Genomic DNA, 13617 nt, shown 5'->3' on the forward strand with positions numbered 1-13617 from the left:
ATAGCTCCCTCTCTGCATCTGCCACGTAACAGTCTTCTCTCTCTCTCTCTGCCTCTGTCTCTCTGTCAGTGTCTAAACTTCCTCTCCTTCTAAGGATGCCTGTCATATAGAATTATGGCCCACCCCTAATCCTAACTGACTGCATGTTCAGAGATTCTGTTTCCAATTAGAATCACATTCACGAGACTGGGTCCGAGAGCATGGGTATATCTTCCAGGGAAGGTGCAATTCAGTTGAGAACTGTAGGGGACCCTGACCCATTTTTCATACCCCTCCCCCACGGCCAAAGCAACACCCTCCCTAACTAGATTGCAGAAGTTTCCGTTTCTCTTTTCTCTGGAATTCCCACCTACTCACCACACAGATCAATCTTGTTTTTCACAGTGTTAGCCAGACAAGCCTTAGTTAGTTTTATCAGAGACCGCAACTGAAAATGACCCCAGGATATAAAATATACTAAGAAAGTGGGCGGGCCGCGGTGGCTCAGCGGGCAAAGTGCTTGCCTGCTATGCCGGAGGACCTCGGTTCGATTCCCGGCCCCAGCCCATGTAACAAAAAACGGAAAAACAAAATACAATAAAAAACAAGAAAATGTTTAAAGATGTCTTCCTTCCTTCCTTCCTTCTATCCTTCCTTCCTTCTATCTGTCTATGTTTCCCTTCCTTCCTTCCTTCCTTCCTTCTCTCTGTCTTTCCTTTAAAAAAAAAAAAAAAAAAAAAAAATATATATATATACTAAGAAAGAACTCAAAATGAGCAGAGATAACAGGAAAGAGGAAGTCCAGACCTGAAAGAAAGCAAGAAGGACGGGCATTACAAATTCTGGCAACATCACAAGCCCACCTCTCAAGATGATAGAACCCGTCAGCCAAAGATAATAGCCAGCTTGCAATCCCTGATTTAAGTATAGACCCAGCTGATGATAAAGCCACTCCCAAACCTAAACTTGAATGTTTACTAGCCAGTCCCAATGTGCCAATAGCGCTGGCATCCCTAGCCCTATGCCCCTTTGCTTAATCCAACAAAGGTCTCTCCCCTGTCCGGCTGGGAGAGACAGACTAGGGAACCTATCCTCCTGTCTCGGCAAGACAAGCCTTTGCTAAATAAACTTTTTCCCTTCTCAAAATCCCGGTTTCTGCTGACATTATGTGCACATCTGGTGAGGACTCATTTTTGAGCTGTAAACGAACCATCTATAATATAACGTTGGCTCTGCTCAGAATTGAAGTGTCTTACGGTGTAAGGCTAAACACCATCCCCACACCCCCAAAGAGAAAGGCTTAAAAAAAGATTCTCTGTGTCCAGTTTCGTTTGCTTCTGAGGACTTCAGCCGTATTGGATAAAGGCTCACCCTAATTCATTCAGTTTGGGCCACACTTTAATTAATAACATCTTCAAAGGTCCTGTTTACAAACGGGTTCACACCCGCAGGACGGCGGCGGTGGGACCTGAAAACACCTTTGGTGGAGGACATGATTCAATCCCCAACAGATCCACTTTAAAAAAAGTTTTAATGTAGCTTAGGACTCTTACATAGGGCACTTTGGATGAGAAATTATTTATTTTTAGAAATTAATCCAGGGATGGCTTTTAAAGAATTCCCTATAAAACTCCATGCATTGTGCCTACACATTAGAGTTATTTTTCATTCCATTATATGAAAAGTGTGACAGCTTCTTAAACTCTCATGTGATCAGCACAAGTAAACACCTATCAGAATCTAAAATCGCATCAGGTGTGTCTCACCTTGTATTGGTATGAAATAAGCATTATTTAAGCTAAACTAAATTTTGCTTTCATCCTTCTTTTCGCTGTTTCCTCTAGTAACGTGCAGCTTCAGGCTTCACCTTTATGTCCTTCCGGGTGGGTAACCTGTCATCCATATACCATTTTGTTAATTCACTCCTTTTGCATTGACTTTTTTTTTTCTTGCATGGGCAGGCACCGGGAATCCAACCCGGGTCTCCAGTAGAGCAGGCAAGAATTCTGCCTGCTGAGCCGCCATGGCCCGCGCCACACTGATTTTAAATATCTTCATCATATACTAAATCCCTTCTCCTTTAGTAACAGATCATGCCGTGCCGGCACATATCTCAGCTGTGCCAGTCACAGCAGCCCTTCCTTTTGGCCCATGTTGATTGTTCCAGAGAGTGGTATTTGAATCTAGTTTGGCCAGTGAAGTCCTCCCAAGCATTTTCAAAATGGCCCTGGAGCAGCCTGCGAGGACCCACGCCAAGAATGGGTAGTGTCTGATGCCAAAGATCAAAATGTCATAGTTTATTCTATGGCTCTGCTGTCGAGGTATCAGACACTAATCCATTGCATGTAATTGAACCTTCTTTTGGGGTCTTCTCTTTTACCATAAACTGTTATCGTGCCAAGTGTGATGTTTACTCTGCTTTTGTAATACTTAGTATTTACAACGTTCTTATAAAAATCTCTTGAATGTTTTCACTTATTTTTAGATGTACTATTTAGAATCATCATTCCTTCTGTTTAAACCCAATCTTTTAGGATTGTGATTGGATTTGCATTAGATGAGGTCTCAGGTGTGAAACAAGTTTTCCCAGAAGTCCCGGATTATGTGGTGGAGATAAAGTGGCCAAGTCCCGTGACTGGGACTCGGGCCTCACCTGCTATCCTCTTGCTGGGGCAGGCTTACGGGACACCACCCCCCGCCCACCCCCGCCCCAGATGCTACATCATCCGCTGGAGATAATCATGCATGCCATAGTCACGGAAACGTCCTTCTTTTCCCTGCCTTGACTGTCCTTACCAGATCACAAATTTTTATTCCAGCAGACGCATGCCTCATCAGGAGACACAGGAGAATTCGATTTTCTGTCAACCTGCTTTACTAAAGGTTTTCAAGCTGCTACAGAAAGAGAAAAAGCCCGTTTTCGGGGGGGGGGGTCCCATGACTGCACATAATGTCACACTTGCCTCCTGCCCCCCAGGTCTCCTTTTCCGTCAGACTTGCTGACTGGCTGAATGACAGCAGGAACAACCACATGCCCAGCTCCGAGGATGACGAATCCTTCATAAATTCACCAGCACTAGTCCAGTTCTTTGGGTGCAGAAGTTGACACAGAGCGCCTTGCTCTCCTCAGCTGCTGCTCTGTCCAACAGGGACAACATGACACTGAAGAACCACAAGCCCAAGCCGTCACCCCAGCTCCAACGGGGCCAGCGAGGGCGTGAGATAGAGGCTGAGCCTGATTCCTGCCACTTCAGCTCCCACGCACATCGCCTGTCACTCACCGGTAAGCACAGAAAAGGCAAGTGGGTGATTCATGTTGGGGAGGGACAGCTCACAGATGCCCCCAACTTGCCCAGACAAACCCTGGTCCCCTCCTATTTACTCACCTATTCTGCTTCTCACCCCAGAAATGTTTTCCTCCTATGCGCTCTAATTTTCCCAGTAACGAACTTGGTGGCAGCAGTAACAATCATCCAATCAGCGTGACTCCTCCTGGGCCCAATGCACCGGGGGCAATCCTGAAATGGGACCTGGCTTTGTATGTGGTCCATCTGAGACCCATCTGAGACCGAAGGTGTTCATTTCAAATTCCTCAAAACGATCCCTGAGTCACCCGCCCATCAGCGCCCTTCAGGATACTCCTTATTCATGGTGCCTTGCGTTCATCCCTCATTGCTCTCAGTTCCTAGGTGTTTCTCTTGTCCTTTCCGTAATGGTCCTTCCCTCTGACCATCCCCTCTTCACCCCCTGCATTGGACACGCTCGCTCTTTCACTGGCATCTATGGAAATATCTGGGCCCCTGTGTGCACATGTGGGCTACGAGGGAGCCAGAAGTCCCTCCCTTTACGACAACCTTCATTGTTGGGCAGGTCCTAGAGGCATTCAGCGCCAACCCAATCCCCCTCCAACCAGATGACACCTGGAGAACTTACCAGTGTTCGTGGACTCTGCAAAACACATCTAGATGTTTCTATTGCAAATCTACACACCCTAAGGTGGGCATAACCTAGGGCAACCCCAGGGGGTCTCACCCATGTATGACCCCTTCTCCCAAGTGTGGGCAGAACGGGTGAGTTGATAGAATGTCACCCCCTTGTTTAGGTGATATCACATAAGTCTCCATCTTGGAAGAATGGAAAGAGATTCTCATGCTAGCCTTGAAGAAGTAAGCTGGCATAAGAGGGCATATGGAACCAGGTCGCTCTACGAAATGTGGGCGACCACCAGCACACTTCAGGACCCTCACACCGCTGCAAGGAAATCCTGCCGGCAGTACGGGTGAGTGTGGAAGTGGATTCTTCCCCAGCCGTCCAGCCAGCACCCTGTTTGCTGTTCTGAGACCTTGACCAGAGGGCCTGGCTAAGTCATGCCCAGGCTCCTGACCCATGGACCCGGTGAGCTAACAGGTCTTGTTTTAATCTGCTAAGTTTGTAATAATTTATTAAGCAGCAATAGAAAACTAACACCCTGAGATCAGAAAAATAAGAATGCACACACTCTTAGCCTTCTATCTTTTCTGTCCTTCCCTAGGCCAAATGAACCAAGCTTGTACTTTCTCTATCCAGGATTCCCCCCATGTAATATTTCCTCAGGGGAGTTAAGCCTCTTGACTCAGCTTCAATGGCAAAAGGGTGTTCCTTTCTATTCTATTCTAAAGAACTATAAGATCAAAGTCTAAATACGGCTCTTGAGATTAGAACCAAGGAACCACTGGAAACTCGGGATTCACAAGAAAGAAAATATCTGCTTCATCTCCTGAAATAACTCTGTTACAAGTAGAAGTGACTGTGAACTTTCCCAACATATGAAGTGTAGTGCGTATGATGAGTTACTTCCAGCTCTCCCACACACCGCCTTCTGCCTTTGGTGTTACTAGACAAAGTTTGAGGGTCCCACTGCAGAAAAAGCACACAAAACATCTGCAACAGAGGCTGAAAGAATTCTGAGGCACTTGATAGAAAAGCTGAGACTGCTGTGAAGAGAGCTACAGAGAAAGTTTCTGTGATCTTAGAGAATACATATATTGTCATGAACAAGATGTTGGTAGAAACGTAGCCATTGAAAGTCCTCACTGGGACGCCTTAGAAGGAAACGATGTGTGTTGTTGGAAGCTGGAGGAAAGGCGACCCTTGTTAAAAGGTGGCAGAGAACGTGGCGAAATCATGTTCTGATGTGAGACAGGAGGCAAAACTTGTAAGAGATGGACTTGTATATTCAGCTAAGGAGATTTCCAAGCGAAGTGTAGAAGGCACAGCCTTGTTTATCCTTGCTGCTTATAGTGAAATACAAGAGGAAAGAAATAAATTGAGGACTTAACTGTGAAGCATAAAGGAACCAGCAACTGGTGATTTGGAAAGTTCTCATCCTCTCCAGATAGTGTGTTCTGAGACTAGGGCCAGAAACCGCTCCCATCAGGGACCCTGGAGCTCTCAGAAGGTGAGTTCTTGGGAACAGGGCTCTGTGCAAGGGGGTGTTGGAACCCGTTTCTAGGAGGGTCAGGTGTATGGCTCACGGATCCAGTCCTCCAGGTCAGAGGAAGTCAGGATTGGAGATGCATTTACCCAGGAACGGTCTGCAGAAGGGCCTTTTATCTATTGTCTTGGACCACTTGCCTGGAAAGCTAGAAACATTTTTAGAGTTTAGTATGAGCAGAAGCACTGCCCGTCTGGATGGAAAGGAACAGAGAGAAGATGAACTGAAGGGAAAAATAACGTCATGGGGTTCACAGGGAGACCCCTGGGAGCCTCGGTCCAGGCAGAAGAGATTTCTTAGGGCCGAGAGAGAGAGAAAAGAGCTTCTGCCCTGGCCTCTGGATGGGATGGGGTTTCCACCGTGGCTTTTGGAGAGACATGCCGTGCTCATGGATTGCAAGATTTAACCTATTAAAGATGTCAGTTCTCCCAAACTGATCTAGGTGTTTAATGCAGTTTCTCAGTAAGATCTCTTATAAACAAAGACAAGATTCCTCTACAGTGTAGATGGAAAGGCACAGCCCCAGATAGCTGACACAGTCTTGACAAAGAAGAAAAAAGTGGAGGGATTACTCTACCTGTTATGAATGCCTCATCTCTAACTACAGCAATGAAGACAGCTTGGTGCTGGTGGAGGGAACTAACTGCTGAGACATGCAATAACTTGCTTGACTCTCTGGGGAATCAAGTTGGGGTGGAAAAGGCTAAATGTCAGTCCCAAAAGGCGATGTGGTGTATAGGTGTATATGTGTTCATGGGTCTGTGTCTACGAGTGTGTGTGCACGTGGAAACGCTGTTTAAATGATGAAGTTTTCTACGTGGAGGACAGATCATTTGTTACCAGGAGTTATGGCCGGAGGTGGGCGAGGCAGGCAGGAGGTTATAAAAGAACAACACGAGGGACCCCTGTGGTAATGGGACGTCCAGTGCCTTCACTGTGGTGCTGATGGGTGAATTTGCAAAGGTGACAGAATTGCATAGAACTTAATACACGCACAAGTGTATGTGCATGAATAGTGAGTGAAGCTGAAACTGGAGAAATCTGAATACAACTGGTCAGTTGTACTTACGTCAATACCCTGGTTGATATACTGTATTATATAGTTTTCCAACATGTAACCATTGACGGATGTTGGCCAAAGTGTTCAGTGAAACTTAGCTGTTTCTTACAACCAAATATGAATCTAAAATTAAATTTATTAATTTATTAATAATTCAATAATTTCTTAATTCTCAATTAAATTTCAGTTTTTAAAGAACCTGGGCAAAAGACTTGAAGAACATTTCACAAAAGAAGATAAAGAAAATCCAATAAGCATAATGTAAAAGACTGAGTGCATCATTCTTTCTTTGAGAAACACAAATTCAAAATCATAGTAAATATCCCTATACAACCATTAAAATAGAAAGAAAGGTGGGAAATACCAAATATTGGCAAGCATGTGCACTAACTGGAGCTCTCACACATTCTTGGTGTCACTGTAAATTTGGAAAGTATTTTGGAAGTTTCTCATGGAATTAAACATATGCTTAACACAGGGCCTGCAATTCTATTCATAGAGAATAGTATTTACCCAAGAGAAAGGAAAGCATACGTCCACATAAATACTTGTGCACAATGTTCATAGCAACTTGAGTCATAGTAGCCGAAATCTGGGAGCCAAAGTTCAAATATCCATCAAATAGCAAACAGAAAAACAAACAAACATTTTGATGTTTCCGTACAGTAGGATACCAGGCAACAGTACCAAGAAATGAACTTGACACATACAACAAGATGGATGAAACTCAAAAACATTATTCCAAGCAAGAGAAGCCTCAGTGATACAAAATAATACACACTCGCGGTTCCGTTGATGTTGAATTCTAGAACAGGCAAAGCCAATCTGCAGTGATAGAAATAGGATTGTGGTTGTCTGGGGCTGGCAGGGGTCAGTGCGGGGGGACTGACTGCGGACGGTGAGAAAGGAAATTTCAGGACCCCATAAATGTTCCGTTTCGAATATGGTGGTGATTGCACGGGGCACACGTGCTTCTCAAAACTGAACTAGCCGTATATTTAAATGGATTTTTTTTTTAATCTATAAATCATACCTCAAGAAGATTTATTAAATGATAACGCACAGCTTTATATCATAAGAAAGCCAGGCTACCAGCTGATCTGGTGACTCTTTCATATAAATTCTTTTAAGTATTTGGCAACAAATAAAACTACTTAAAACTGATCGTGTTAATATCATCATTATTAAATTATTCGAGAAGTCACAAGGAATTTCTGTCAACACTTTTCAGCTCGTCGGAATCGTCTGTGCCTTTAGCCGACTGCTGGGCGGTGAGAGGCTTGCCCGGACGTGCCGCTTGTGGTGAGTTCGGTATGATCCCTAAAATTACTGTTTTCCGTTTCAAAGAGATTCAGGAAGCTGTTCATTTATAAATATCTCCAAAGCACTCCACCTGTGGCATTCTTCCATAGTAACCCCGTGATATAGAGTGCCTGCCGAGAAGCAGATGGAGTCTAAAGCATCCTCGGGTATCAGGGTCATCATCCGTCATTATCAGGTGGGCAAGAAGCGCACGCACCTGCCATGACACCTGCGGCCACAAGGTGGTGCTACTTCCCACCATTTCGGCTGAAACCTCAACTGAGGAATTTCCCTGAAAAAGGCTCCAATTGTCCTAAAACCATAGTAGCCGGCTAGGGCGCAAATTACTGCAAAGAACTGTTATACCAGGTAAGACCCACATTATCCTAAGTAAGATCGAATACACCCTAAGTAAGACCTGAATTGTCCTCATTAGGAATTGTCCTACATCCATCCACCTTACCCTGTTGAGATCAGGGTCCTGCACTTGGAAATCTCGACATTTGGGGCCAGAAAATTGTCACCGCGGGCAGCATCCCGGCCCCTACCCGCTAGAGGCTCACAGCGCCCCTCTCGCAAACGGTGACAACCCGAAACAGCTGCACCCATTGTCAAATGCCACTCACACACCCGAAGGGGCGAAAGTCGTGCCGGGTCCAGAAGCACCGCCCTCAGTAAGGTCCAGATGGCGAGAAAGGCCGGCATCACGCTCCGTAAGACCTGCCCTCGTCCAGCTCGGTGGTCTGCAGACCCGGGCATCAGCACACCGGGCGGGCTCGGGGAGACACCGGCTGGGCGCCTCCCGCAGAGGGTGCGATGTGCGTTTCTCACATCTCCCCAGCGCTGCCCAGGCTGCGGGAAAGCCACCGCCCCTGAAATCGCCAGGGGACCCTCTGCCCTCCTCGTCCCAGAGAAAGCCTCAGTGTCCCTGGCATCACCGTATCCCCACGGAGGCCGGTACGACCCCAGGTCCCCCCAGCTGCTGCTAAAACCTGGGGCTGCACCCCCCACCACCAAGGAGAGTGACTAGGCCGGCAGGAGCCGTATCTGGGGATGCGCGGGGAGCAGGGGCCTCAGAAAGGTGGACTCCTACGTCCGGCCTTCCTTAGCCCCTCGTGCCACCTCAGTGTCCACCTGCGCAGCAGAAACTCCAAGCCTCTGGGAAGCTTCTTGCCTTTCCTTTCCCCTCTCCAGAGAGGGAATGCCCATCTGCAGAACGCTCCCTGCAAATCCTCCCAACCGACAGGCACAGAAATGTTAACGTGGTCAGAAATCGCTAGTATTAGCATTATCAAATGCACTTATTAAGCCCCAGGAATATAGTGACTGAGAAAACAAAACCCCTTTAACTGGTGGAGTGGCTATAGAAATCCTTCTTAATGCCCCACCCCCCACCCCACAGGCAAAAGACTCAAAACTAGGGGGCTTTATTATTATTTTATTAATCACCATCATTAAGACATAGCCATGAGTTTACTACTAATGAAATCTCTATGCCATTTAATGGCTGTCCCTTTCACAGAAATCTCTCAAAATAAACTATGTTCTGACAGAGAACACAATAAACAGACTGATTAATATTTTATTATTGAGCTAAAAGCAGGAATTTTTCATAGAAAAAAGTACAGAACAACTGCTAGTTATTACAGACAGAAATACCTCCACATAAAATACATGCCTGGAAACAACGGCATTTTTAAGTTCTTAGGTTTGAGGACAGGGCAAATCTCCTCAAAGAGGGCAGAGCTGCCATCCCTGGCAGTGGCTAATCTGTGACTCTTCTTTAAAGATGGAAAAAGGAAAGAATAAAAGACAATGAACTTAGATGAGTACTTCATGAATTTTCATGTTTGATATTAGAAGACATTTAGCTGTCCTTTGGAAATTATTACTTTATTGGAAATTACTGCTTTAGATATTAATAAGCAAATAACATGCTGCCGCAATCAACTTGGAAAGACAAAGACAAAATTGTACTGGGGTTCTTTTCCAAGGGAAGCTTATAGAATATGTCCAATCACAAACTTGGTAAATGGAGATGAACAGTCAGTTCCTCATACCTACTTTTTTTACAGCTATATTTTATAAATTAACTATCTTGAAGTTTTGATGGAAATAAAGTGACCTTCACCAGCCACAGATAACAAATAAGCTCTGCCCTATTAAATATTTTTCAGATAATCCCAACTTTTTAAAAAGAATTTTAGAAGTGTTCTTATTTGTGACTATTAGAACTATGTTTCTGCCTATTCAGTTATAGAAATTACTGCAAAATAATCATTCATTAACAAAGACTGTCTTAGAGTCAGAAGAAAGCAGATCCAGAGTCAGAAAGTAATTGATCTATATGCATAAACAGTACTATTGATTCAATCATAAGGTGATTATGGAATGTATCTTACCACGCACATTTACATGTCTGTTCCTATCTCCGTTGTGTGGAGGTTTACATACCTAATTCCATTTATTTCGCATTTACAGAGAATTGAATCAACATTTTACATGTACATTCATTTCATACTCATGACCATACAGGTTTTCTTTAAGGTTTCACAGAGAAATAAGCATATCACCACTGTGAACAGAAGTTTCTGCCGGAGTTTCAGAGAGACCTTTCTTTATCTTCGAAATCAGATAAAGCCGTGATCTGCAAGGCTCCTTCCAACGTCACTCATGGGGGGATGCTGACTGGAGACGCAGCTCCAGCCCTTTCTGTGGCATTCCTTTGCCTTTTGGAACTCTGAAGGAGTAATGCCGCCTATTGTGGAGGTGCTGGACCATTTGTTTCTGACTATCTGATGTCTCCAGAAATACCAGCTCATCCTGATCTATAAATAGTTTAAAACAAAGCTCTTTAAACTCTTAAAAATGTTTCCCATCCATGCATCTCCAAGAAATTTATAATTGTTAATAACCACATAAGTATCATATCGTTTGGATTTTTAAAAGTTAAAAGTGAATGGCTAGGGTAAATTCAGACAAAATATAAACAGAGTATAAATGAACATCATTTAATGTTCAATTTAAACCATACTTGAATCTATTACCATTGAATCTATAAAATAGCATCATTCCATGGAGAAAGCAAAAACTTTGGTGTCTTTCCATTTTGATTTGCCCTCACATTTCTCTGCCAACTTTTATCTCCTACCAGATTTTTGTAATTTATGGTAATTAAAATATTCTGTGATGTTGTAGGGTATTAAGCATAAAGAGCACAGCTTTCTATGAATGAAGGTAATCACAATTATTCTAACACAGCAAAGTATTTCTGAGGCCCACTGCAGGAAGAGGAGGTGCTGAGGAGGAGGAAGGCAGAGCAGTTTGTAATGCTTATAGTCTCTTCTGAAAGGTAAGAATGGTCTCTGCTTGCTCCCCCTCCTGATCCTAGAGGGAGATGCAATTCCTCTGTAGGAGGGCAGCCCCCCCACCCCATTTTCTCCCTCAATATCCAGAGGTAAACAAAAGCGCCAACCAGAAACTTTCAAATGTGCCTTAGGACAGCATTACAAGAAGAAAGTAAGATGGTTACACCCACATGAGCTTTCCATCCTATAGTAAAATGAGAAAAAAGAGAGGACTCTCCTGAGGCTGGAGTTTAGAAATAGAAGTGGGGAGAAGCTATAGTAGGACTCTGGAGTAGGCTACATGTTCCTTCCACCATATTGCAGCTTGGCGCATTTTTACACCCATGTCCTATTGGGAACTGGAAAGAATTTTCACAATAAGCCAAATAAATGGCGACTGGTCTTTGCAAATTCTTAGGTCTGACTAAGTCTAGATAAATCTCACTGAAAGGTAACCCAAGGATGTCAGAAATAGATACTTTTAGCTGCAAGCTAAAGGAAAACTACTCTTTACCCTCAGTGCATTAAGAGCAAAGAGCACAGAGTTTGAAGTCAACTTTAAACCTTGCCTCCATCACTTAATGCTCTGTGATCAGCTAGAGATATGATTTCTTAGAAGGAGTTCTATGAAGATGGGGCAGGATGGATTTTCTATAATCCTACAGAGCAGCTAGTGAATAACCAGGAACTGTCTAGAACAACTGTTTGGGGACACCCATGACCAGACACGTATCGTACACCAGTCTGGGTGGAAGGGCTGAGATCACAGCACAGAACTGTAAGTAAAGCCCCCAAATTGCAGAGGCAGGCACTCCCCCCTCCACCCAGTGGCACAGCAGGCTGCTGGAGACCCTTCCCAGTGGGAAAAAGAAGCAGACTCTACTAGGCGCAAGGGAAGGTAGTTCAACTAAGCTCCAACTACAGCTTTTTTTTTTCTTTTTTTTGGTCAGAAACATACATAAATTCATTTATTTGCCTCCCCAAATCCCAAGAAGTTCATATTTGTCATAATCACTCCCATTTTACAGCTGGTGGAATTAAGTTTCAGAGAGGCTGAACTTACACAGAAAGCAGTACTGCCAGTCAGTCTGATCCTAATACAGTCTAAAGAAAGTAGCATCCACCACTTAATGATAAATTTAAAATACTAAGCATAGTTGTTTTTCTGAAAATATTACACCTTCCCTCTCCTATTCTACGTTAACACATTTATTTTTCCAACTGTCACCTTTTTTTTTTTTTTTTTTTTTTTTTTTTTTTTAAAGGAAAGACAGAGAGAAGGAAGGAAGGAAGGAAGAAAGGGAAACATCTTTAAACATTTTCTTGTTTTATTGTATTTTGTTTTTCCGTTTTTTTGTTACATGGGCTGGGGCCGGGAATCGAACCGAGGTCCTCCGGCATAGCAGGCAAGCACTTTGCCCGCTGAGCCACCGCGGCCCGCCCCCAACTGTCACCTTTATCGGCAGATTGGATAAAGATTGAGATGCAGGTTCAGTAGAAAAAATAAGGTATCTTTTGGATGGTAAAATTGAACACATGGAAAATCAGGGCAAGCTGAAGTGAGGGGCTCAATAGAATAGAATAGACTAAGGATATATGTCCTGACATTGAAAACCAACTGCAGAGATGCAGGAAGGAGCAATAAGTGATTGCTACAGGAGGATTTAGGTTAAGAGCTAAGTGTGAATTAATTGTGTACTTGGATTATGGTAACTAGATTATGGAGGCACCCATGAGATGCTTCATGTCTTCATGAGATGGTCATGGCCTGTTTATCTCTCTTTTGTCCTCAACTCTAGAAGGGAGAGAGAGCTTGTTTTAGTTTGCTTTGTAGCCAAAATCAGATACCGTAAAATGTGTTGAAATCTTGATTTGGACATTTCATTCAGCCACAATACTGTAAGCTTGCAAGCCAACTACAGCTTTAATTAATGAATGGGGACTGCTGAATACTAGCTCCAAGCACAGACAAACCCAGGAAAAGCAGGCAAGTATCCCTGAAGTCTCTCTCTCCTGGCAGAGAAAGCGCTGATGAAGGGGGAAAAAATGAAAAACAAGAGAGGCTTCTGGAGTTGGTCGAACTCAGAATACTGGAAAAGGGCTGTGTCCATTTATAAAGCCAGATACCAATTCTGGCTCTTGACTAGCGAACCTTGGGGGCTGGGAACTGGCTCTGAAAAGGGATTTTATTTTTTTTCTTTCCTTAATTTTCTTTTTTTTTTTCTTAAGTATTCTAAGTCGTTCATTAGAGAAAGCCTTAGATATTTTCAATTGTCAGCACTGACCCAGGTGAAGGCAGTTAGGATGGGTCTCTGAGAGACAAAGTAGCAAGTTAAGTGAAGGAGATAATACCTTAAAGGGCCTATCTTCCCCAAGAAAAGGGGGACAGGACCCAGTTAACTGGAAGTCCTCTTTCAGAGAACTCAGAGGACCCCAGGGGCTGGGAATCTGATACA

Source organism: Tamandua tetradactyla, chromosome 2 (assembly GCF_023851605.1).
Source record: "Tamandua tetradactyla isolate mTamTet1 chromosome 2, mTamTet1.pri, whole genome shotgun sequence".
Lineage (NCBI taxonomy): Eukaryota > Metazoa > Chordata > Mammalia > Pilosa > Myrmecophagidae > Tamandua > Tamandua tetradactyla.